The sequence below is a fragment of the Pogoniulus pusillus genome, chromosome 20 (genome assembly GCF_015220805.1).
Source record: "Pogoniulus pusillus isolate bPogPus1 chromosome 20, bPogPus1.pri, whole genome shotgun sequence".
Lineage (NCBI taxonomy): Eukaryota > Metazoa > Chordata > Aves > Piciformes > Lybiidae > Pogoniulus > Pogoniulus pusillus.
In genome coordinates this window covers 6276848-6287172 of record NC_087283.1, presented here as the reverse complement: position 1 = coordinate 6287172, position 10325 = coordinate 6276848, and the positions used below count along the sequence as shown (strand labels likewise).

Genomic DNA, 10325 nt, shown 5'->3' with positions numbered 1-10325 from the left:
TTTCCACTGCCCTGAACATCAAACAAAACAACATTAAAGCAATTTTACAAAGGTAAAATCAGAAAGAGAACCCTCCAAAACTTGCAGCAAGGGTTTTTTTTTAATACATGTATAGCAATTCATTCAAATAGTTGTCATGAAGCTTTTTAAACACCCAAGCAAATGCTCTCTGTATTTAGCAGCCAAACTGGCCACCTTAAGTACAGTTACAAAGGATGTGTGAAAGCTGCAGCTAGCACTCGGTGGAGGCTTTCTGTTTCTGTGTTAGCAGTCACTGCAGAAGTCTCAACACCATGCACTACACCAACGTGCATTAGCTGGCAGTTTAGAACAAACATCTACAGCTGCTCAGAAAAAAGACCACAAAGAACTCCAAACTTAATTTCACTTCTAGTTTCTCTTTTGCACTCAAAACCTAAAGCTGACTTCTCACATAGTCAGTGACCCTCACATAGTGTAGCAATGGCTCTGCAGGCAGAGGTAGGCTAAGCAGGGTATCAGTGTTACAGTTTACTATCACCGAGATGACTGCATGTGTAAGAAGTGCATTCTTCCCATCCCTGCACTTACTCCATAAGGAAACCAGGAAGGGCAGGAGGCCAAAGTCTGGTAGTTAAGCAGACACACTATCAGGTTTCCCACATTCAAAAATCTTGCTGCCAGGGAAGCATGAAAAGTGCTTCCCACAGCCTGGGTGGCAGCAGGAAAATGAAGCGAAACCCAGGCAAGGGCGATCTGCACAGGGCTTTTAAGATTTTTATCTAGCTGAAGTCCAGCTCTCAAAACACAGCAGCTTCCCCTTATCACCCCGCAGCTCTTTCATTTTCAGCCTCAGCTCTTTTATCGTTGTCCCCTGACAGACCTTTATCTCTAACCATCCCTTTTTTGAAGGCTGCAAGATCTCCTGAGTAGTTTTTATCTATCTGCAAACACACATATGAAGGCTGTGTCCACTGCAGCCTCTCTCCCAGCATCTCTGCTGTTCCCATCAAGAAGCAATGTGCAGCACTGAAGGGAAGAAAACCTCCTGCAACTAACAGATACCTCCTGCTCCCAGTTCCTCCAGGCCAGAGCACAAAATCCACCTTCACATCCTTCCTGATGTGCCAAAGAAGGGAACCTGGTTTCACATATGCAACCATTTCTGACGTGTGGTAGGTCATGCGGAACACAGTGCTTAGGCTGAGGGCGCTACAAACAATTTACCAGCAGCAGAAGACCAGACTGTGTCAGGAACTGCTTTCCTGATGCCATGCCAGCAAGCTCAGCAGGTCAGCAGTGACAGAAAGGTCATTCTTCCAAACAACCGAGTTCAGCCCCTGTGCAAGGAGCCAACAGACAGAGCAGAGAGACTCTGACACAGAGGTCAGATGAGGTCCACGCTCAGTGGAGAAGGACCTCTTGAAAGCGCATAAGCAAGGGAAGATTAGTGTCAGCCCATGCCTGATGCTCCACACAGAAAGCAATACAGTCCTGAATATCCACGAGATGAGCACCAAACACAAAGCCTTGTGTACACAAAAGCTCTGCTAAGTGATTAAAGAATCACAAGGCAGACCAGGGCTGATTTTTTGCATTGTTAATGGCATCTCTCTGTAGAGGACTCATTTACTGTGTCCCTGCTTTTCATTGTGCATAACAACTTCATAACTGCAAGTCCAACTGCTGCCACGTAGCATGTGAACATTTAGCTCGAGTTAGAGAACTCATCACCAAAATCATTAACTACTTTTATGCATGTGACTCTTCTGGATGCTTCTGAAAGGTAAGGTGGGCACGCTCAGTTCCCAAGGCTGGATCTGTTGCTTACCCATTTTGTGTTTATGCAGAATCCAGACAGACACACAAGCTGGCTTGAAGAACAGAGGGAACCAAACTGACTAATAAAAAGTGAAGCAATCCAGTAGGCCCAGATAATATACAATAGCCAGAGAAGTAAACCTTCCTGGGCATGTTTCTATCAACCAGGGTCACCGCTATTCCCTTCCTAAAAAGAAGCTTCCTATCTCTCTGAAGAAAAGCTTTATATGAGTATTCCCTCAGTGGCCAAATATGCATATGATTGTAGTGGGAATCTCAAAAACACAAAGTAAGACCAACACAGAGCGTGCTGGAAATCCTCATTCCTCGCTGCAAGACAGTGGTGTCTGAAATGCCTCCAGGCACCTGCCTTCTACTATCCTGAATGCTGCCAGTACCAAGCCACACCAAAACACCTGGTAGACCACACACATTGGAGGACCCAGCATGAAGCCCACAAAACCAAAGCAAAGCTTCACATTTACTGCAGTGGAAGCTAACAAAGGGTTGAACAACAGATAGTGCTTAACTAAACTTATCTGAACCTGGCCAATCAGAAGGTAAAAAACTAAGAATTAAACCAGCAGATACCAAATCTGCTGATCTTCCACAAAGAATTTGTGTCACATACTGTTAAGTCTCCTTTGGTCCAGCAACTGTTGATAAAAGTAACAGCACCCTCCTAATGCTTTTTTCCCCCCACATAAGCTGCTGTGCTGTCACTAAATGTTAAACAAAATGGGTGGCCCATTCAGTCACAGTTTATTTGCATGGCAGGCCAACCTCAACAGAGTGCTTCAACAGAGAGAAAGGAGACAAGTGTGTTGAAAAGGAAAGATAAACCACAGCTTGTCCTAGAACTCAGTTCTGGTGTTGGGAGGGTTGTGGGGTTTTCCCATCCATGATTTAGAATCATAGAATCAACCAGGTTGGAAGAGACCTCCAAGATCATCCAGGCCAACCTAGCACCCAGCCCTAGCCAGTCAACTAGACCACGGCACTAAGTGCCCCATCCAGTCTTTTCTTGAAGACCCCCAGGGACGGTGCCTCCACCACCTCCCTGGGCAGCCCATTCCAATGCCAATCACTCTCTCTGTGAAGAACTTCTTCCTAACATCCAGCCTATACCTACCCTGGCACAACTTGAGACTGTGTCCCCTTGTTCTATTGCTGGTTGCCTGGAAGAAGAGGCCACCCCCCACCTGGCTACAATGCCCCTTCAGGTAGTTGTAGACAGTAATAAGATCACCCCTGAGCCTTACTGAACAGGACTTTCTAACACACCTAGGCAGAAGATGTGGAAAAAATGCACTACAGAATATCGCCTTCAGCTGCTCATTGTTCCCACCATGCACACCTCCAAAGGCAATCCTTTTCCAGTGTGGTGGTACCATGCATCCTGACCCAACAAGAGGAAAAGTGATCAAGAATGACAGTGCTGGCAAACACCACTGGTGTTTCAACAAGCACTGGGTCCCAAGGAACACAGTTGCTTCAGCTGCACGGATGTCACACAAGCCTCTGTTTAAATACTGCAAAGTGGTAATCTCCTGCTTTTGCTACTTTGAAACTGAGGAGGCAAAGGAAAATATTTGAATGTGCAGTCCTGAGGTCAGAGCTGAAGTTTGATTTGGGTTGGTTTGGATTAAGGAGAAACGTCCAAGAACAACTCACTGATTTACTTTATTTCAAGACTTGGCACACAACTTGGACCGAGTTCAAAATCCAACGACGCTGTGCCAGAAAACACTACAGAAAGAGCAGAGATAGGAGACATCTGGACTGTGTTAGGAACTTAGAGCCATAAAGCCCTTTAAAAATATTCTCTGCTCATGTTGGGAACCTCTCTTGTTTTTGTTTCAAACAATCCAAACGTTAAAGCTGTGTTTCAAATTAAAAGCTTTAAAAAAAACCAAGTCAATTTAAACCCAAAGCCTTCCCCCTCCCCCACGAAGGGCAACCTGAGCCAATTACAAAAGCAACCCAAAAAATTCTTTGAATGGTCTCAGATGAAAAGTGTCCATCTCCAACAGCACTGCATCAAGGCTCCTGCAGCAAAAATGATCATTTTCACTACTATTGCATCACAGTATCACAGTATCATCAGGGTTGGAAGAGACCTCACAGATCATCAAGTCCAACCCTTTACCACAGAGCTCAAGGCCAGACCATGGCACCAAGTGCCACGTCCAGTCTTGCCTTGAACAGCCCCAGGGACGGCGACTCCACCACCTCCCCGGGCAGCCCATTCCAGTGTCCAATGACTCTCTCAGTGAAGAACTTTCTCCTCACCTCCAGCCTATATTTCCCCTGGCACAGCCTGAGGCTGTCCCCTCTCGTTCTGGTGCTGGCCATCTGAGAGAAGAGAGCAACCTCCTCCTGGCCATAACCACCCTTCAGGTAGTTGCAGACAGCAATAAGGTCACCCCTGAGCCTCCTCTTCTGCAGGCTAACCAATCCCAGCTCCCTCAGCCTCTCCTCGTAGGGCTGTGCTCGAGGCCTCTCACCAGCCTCGTCGCCCTTCTCTGGACACGCTCAAGCATCTCAGTGTCCCTCCTAAACTGGGGGGCCCAGAACTGAACACAGCACTCAAGGTGTGGTCTAACCAGTGCAGAGTACAGGGGCAGAATGACCTCCCTGCTCCTGCTGACCACACCATTCTTGATGCAGGCCAGGATGCCACTGGCTCTCTTGGCCACCTGGGCACACTGCTGGCTCATGTTCATGCTGGCCAACTTCCCACACAAACAGGAGAGCAAAGATGTCCTATAAAAATATGGCCTGCCTGATCACTTGCATTCCTGCTTGACAAACTATTTTACCTATCCAGGGCATACTGAAAACACTGGCATTCAAAAAGCTTCTTTCTGTCTAACAATCACAGAATCATACAATTGTCAGGGCTGGAAGGGACCTCAAGGATCATCCAGTTCCAACTCCACTGCCATGGGCAGGGACACTTTCCACTAGATCAGGCTGCCCAGAGCCACATCCAGCTCAGCCTTAAAAACTTCCAGGGATGGGGTTTCTACCACCTCTTTGGGAAACCTGTTCCAGTGTCTCACCACCCTTAATGTGAAGAACTTCTTCCTAACATCTAATCTACATCTCCCCTCCTCTAGCTTGGATCCATTCTCCCTAGTCCTATCACCCTAAAGTCTCTCACCAGCTTTCCTGTAGGCCCCTTCAGATACTGGAGGGCCACAGTAAGGGCTCCTTGGAGCCTTCTCTTCTCCAAACTGAGCAACCTCAACTCTCTCAGCCTGAAGAATACTGTGATCTGGGTTCCAGGATATCACTGACAAAAAATACTTTTAAATGGTCATTTAATTCTTTCCATCTTAATTCCAGGCATTTGGCAGCCTCCAAGCTGACCACTTTATAGGTCCTTAAATACAACCTCATCAGTTGTTTGTTCCCTTTCCAGAAAGGCCATTACGAAAATGGACAAAGGAGATAGATCTGGAGGGGGTTGTAATAAATACTGAAAGTTGATAATAAAAGTAGAAGAAACAAGACAAATTATTCACAGAGTTCTACCAGAAAAATCACATAATTAACCAAGCTGGAAAAGACCTCTGAGATCACCAAGTCCAACCTATCATCTAACCCTTCTAATTAACTAAACCATGGCACTAAGTGCCTCGTCCAGCCTCCTCTTAAACACCTCCAGGGATGATGACTCCACCAACTCCCCAGGCAGCCCATTCCAAAATGAGTTTTGAAGATTCCTTTGGATGCTGTCTAATTGATGAACCTTTGAAACAATGGAAAGAAAGCCTATTAGCACCATCTCTTGAATGAGAAAGCATACAGGACTCCCAAGCACTTTGCCCAGTGGCAGAGCTGGAGGAGCACAAGAGCCCTGGCCCTGTCATCTCTGCCAAGGTGGCCATCCCCTCGGTGAGAAGCAGCAAATAATCACCATAACTCTGGCATTTCCCTTACCTCAGGTAGATGAACTGCTTTGGTTTTAATCAATACTTCCCTCACCTGCAGCTTTCCTAACTGGCTGAAGCTGCATGACAGCTAATGCCAGCAAGGCACTGCAATCCACAGCACACAACACATGTGTAGTGTCCTCACCTGCACGAGGTTGCACCTCCACAAACTGCTATGAGTCCTCCTCTCCTCTCCGAGGATGACATCAATTGACAGAGCAAGGTCTTCAATGGAGTGCTGGGACCTTGTAAGACTCCACAAAACATCGGTCAGGCTAGCAGAAGAGGAAATTCTCTGCATACAAACTGCTTCCCAAAGCTTGTTGCATGCAAAGATCTCCTCTTACCTCAAAATAAGTCTTTTTCATTAAAAGGTAAGGCAATTCTAGCCTAACCTGTCTTCCAACACAAGTTCAAGCAGGACATGTAAGAGCTAATAACAAGCAAAAACAGAGTATCAAGAGAAGAGTCTGCACAGCTTCATTCAATGCTGTGATCAAAGTTGAGGCTCAAAATTACTCAAAATGGAAAATCATAGAACCAACTAGGTTGGAAGAGACCTCCAAGATCACCCAGTCCATAACATAATCTCCAATAGTGAGAACTCCTGGTAAGGGTGGGTTTCATTTCAATAGATGCTACCCCTCCCACATGTTGGAAATACTAATAAATATATATATGTACACATGAAAATACCAGCCAGCATTTAATTTATTCCACAATCTTGATTATTTTTATCAATTAACAGGACAGAGTACTCCACTTTTCCAAGTACATGCCTTGGCACAGCCAGGACTATTCTGCATTCAGCAAAATGCATCATTTCCGGCAGCCAGGCTCCAAGAATAGAAACCCAAGGAAAGTAAGGCAGTCAGAGAGATAAATCACTTGGATACTTGAAAACCCTGCAGATACTGTACCCATTGGCATTTTAGCCCTCAGCTCCTTTAAGGCACTCTAACAGTGTAGATGTAGAAGAAAATAATTAATGGGCTGCTTGGAAGTGAAAAAATTCACCGAGCTATGCTGCAAAGGACATTTCTGCCCGTTCTGAACACCACCCTGTTTAACATAGTACATGCTGTTTGTTGACTGCACTAAATTTGCTCACAGACACACCTTGTTGAAGATTATTAGTTGTGTCATCTGCACATTCTTTGGTATTTCATAGGTCTGGTGCTTATTTTACCCTTTGCAGTCGTTTGCACCAGCAACATTTAAGTGCAAACTTCTGCTAAACCTCTATGGCAGCATTTCAGGTGCAGTGTGGGAGAGCACAATGTCAGCTCTCTGGCAAAGTATTGCATTTTGGAAGACCAAGAGTATGAGAAGTACAGAAATGATAGAAACATTACCTGCTGAAGACTGCACATTAAACATTTATGCAACCAAATGACCTCACCCATGATGGTCCTGCAAAGACATCTAGGCAGGAAAGCTCTTCATTCCAATGGAGCTGAGCCAAATAAAACCCTCTCCCCCCAATATCCAACAACAAACAAACCCTCATTACTGCAGAAAATATTCCTCTCCTACTTTCCTCCCATAATAACTTGAAAAGCCAAATCAAGGAGGACAGATGCATGCCTGAGCTATAAAATCCAGATTTCATTTCCTATCACTCCCTTCCCCTAGGAGAGCTCAAGGGTGTTTGGATTCTGGGCTGTGGTTTAAGTCCATCTGTGCTCTTCAAGTATAAACATCTTCATTGAAACCAGACTCATCCTGCATAGCCATTCAGTTAGTGAGCTCATCTGTGAGAGACACGGACTGGCACATCTCTATGACAACCAAAAAAAAAGGTATCAGCTTTTTTAAGCCTTCCAACTGTTCCTGAGGCTGCCTTCTCCTCCTCTAGCATCTATACTTATCTCAGATATACTGCCCAGAACATCAGCTCTCTCTAAAGTACTTTCTTTTCCATGGGGAAATACAGGCATTTGGTAAGATTTCACTGAGAGAACTAATGCCCAAAAAATCAAGAATCAAAGCAAAGGCAGTTTTGTCCTATCTAGTTCCCTACTGGATTAGACATACATGTACCACCTAAAGAAATAGTCAGAGGGACTAGAGAAGTCTGAACCCATAAAGTGTTCCCAAAAAAAATCCTCTCTTCAAGTAGCTTGTTTTGTTTAAATACATTGGTGTGAAAAAGTAAAAGCAACATTTTCTCTCCACTGAGAAGAATCAAACTCAACCCCAAGTGTCACCACTTGAGAAGCACCATCCCTTCCCTTGCTGGATCTCAATCTGTCTTTTTTTTGGTTTTACACTAAGCCATCTCTTCTTTTTTTTTGTAATTAAAAAAAGGCAACAAAGCACAGAGCATAACCACTTCAGGTCAATGGTTTATCTTCCTCCCTAGTAACACTAGACAGACACATGTGGAAAAACGTGACAGTATCTTGTCTTCACAAAGGCTTAATGTCACAAGACACATGATATAAAATTATGCCATTTTTCCAGCCAAGATACAGGCTTCAGATCAAAGAACTGATACAGTCTCTTCTCTCACAGCACTGCTTATTTGAAAGTCCACACACCAAAGCAATCCAGCACTAGATGAAGCAGCTCCTTCTCTGATGTACACTGCCAGGCAATGCAGAACTCAGGCTGTCCTTCTGTTTGTTAGTCCAGCCCCTCGAATCAGTGACTGTCAACTTACACGATTCATTAATTATAAGCAGTTAAGATTGTTTTTACTAGTACAGCACAGATGCCAAGTCGCTCCTAGTGATTCTCAACAAAAAAGGCTCTGAGTAAAAATGGTGTAATCATAGAATCAACCAGGTTGGAAGAGACCTCCAAGATCATCCAGTCCAACCTAGCACCCAGCCCTATCCAGTCAACCAGACCATGGCACTAAGTGCCTCAGCCAGGCTTTTCTTGAAGACCCCCAGGGACAGTGCCTCCACCACCTCCCTGGGCAGCCCATTCCAATGCCAATCACTCTCTCTGGGAAGAACTTCTTCCTAATACCCAGCCTATACCTACCCTGGCACAACTTGAGACTGTGTCCCCTTGTTCTATTGCTGGTTACCTGGGAGAAGAGGCCACCCCCCACCTGGCTACAATGCCTCTTCGGGTAGTTGTAGACAGTAATGGACTCCCAGATCTAGATGTGCCAATCCACAAACACAGCACCAGAACAACTTTTGGTTTTAACTCCCATTCTCTCCACCTCAGTTCCTTAAGATCTAGTCTCAAGCGAGACTTTGCTGAAACAGGCAACCTGTTGGACATTCTGCTGCGACTCTTTGTGTTCACAGCCCCTCATCTCATGTGATCACATGAAATAATAAATCACAGGATTAAGGACATTTATTTACTTAAGTCACAGAAACCTCAAGTGCAACTTCGCCTGCTATGGTCACTTTTCACCCCTGGCATCACCAAAGGTTTGCCAGTCACAGATAGCACTGCACCCATCAACTCAGTGATTTCAACTCGACAGTGTTTTGACTTGATCTTTTACTCACAACTCATTTTGTTTCATTTGCTTCAGACATTTTTCCACACACGATTCAGAGCAGTGATACACTGCCAGGCAAAGCACTGAAATGTTCCCAAAGGCACAGATGAAGGAAGACTCTCATTACGAGTGGATCTAAGAAGGTACTTCATAATACTTCACCAGCTTGCCACAAAGAGCGTAGCTAGCACGTTACGCTGTTCGTGGCGGATGTGAGCTGGAGTCAGGCAACTGAAACCACTGTGACCTCCCGGTGGAAGCAGATGCTAGAAAGACAGGTGTCCAAATCCAGCCTTAAAGTCTCCTTGATTCTGCCAGAAGTCACAGGATAGCAGTGGCACATAAAACCACAGGAAAGGGCATCTCCTCTCACTGACCAGCTCTCCCTGTTCAAGGATCAAATCAGAAGCCATAAGATTCAATCACTGTCAGAAATGAATCACAGAATCAACCAGGTTGGAAGAGACCTCCAAGATCATCCAGTCCAACCTATCACCCAGCCCTAGCCAGTCAACTAGACCACAGCACTAAGTGCCTCAGCCAGGCTTTGCTTGAACACCTCCAGGGACGGTGACTCCACCACCTCCCCGGGCAGCCCATTCCAATGCCAATCACTCTCTCTGTCAACAACTTCCTCCTAACATGCAGCCTATACTTCCCCTGCACAACTTGAGACTGTGTCCCCTTGCTCTGTTGCTGGTTGCCTGGCAGAAGATGCGAACCCTCACCTGCCTACAATGTCCCTTCAGGTAGTTGTAGACAGCAATGAGGTCACTCCGGAGCCTCCTCTTCTCCAGGCTAAACAACCCCAGCTCCCTCAGCCTCTCCTCATAGGGTTTGTGTTCCATCAGCTTTGTCGCCCTTCTCTGGACACGTTCCAGCACCTCAACATCTCTCTTGAATTATCGAGATGCAGGAATCTTGACTTGGACTGATTTCTAGTGAACAAAGGTACATCTCTCTTTGGTTTTGGGGTTTTTTTTTAATTAGCAAGTAGCTATTGAAGTGTTACACCGTGTTCTTCTGTGCAGTGTTTCCCCTGTCATAACACTAAGAGGGATAAAAACTCAGGCTGAAGCAGTGTTTCAAGCGGGCGTGTGATAAACTGTGGC

General features: G+C 45.5%; 1 protein-coding gene across 3 annotated transcripts in view; it reads right to left on the bottom strand.

Annotated features, from left to right (window-relative positions):
- Window positions 1-10325, bottom strand: part of CMIP (c-Maf inducing protein) — a 141097-nt gene that overhangs the window by 113062 nt on the left and 17710 nt on the right. The window lies entirely within an intron of this gene.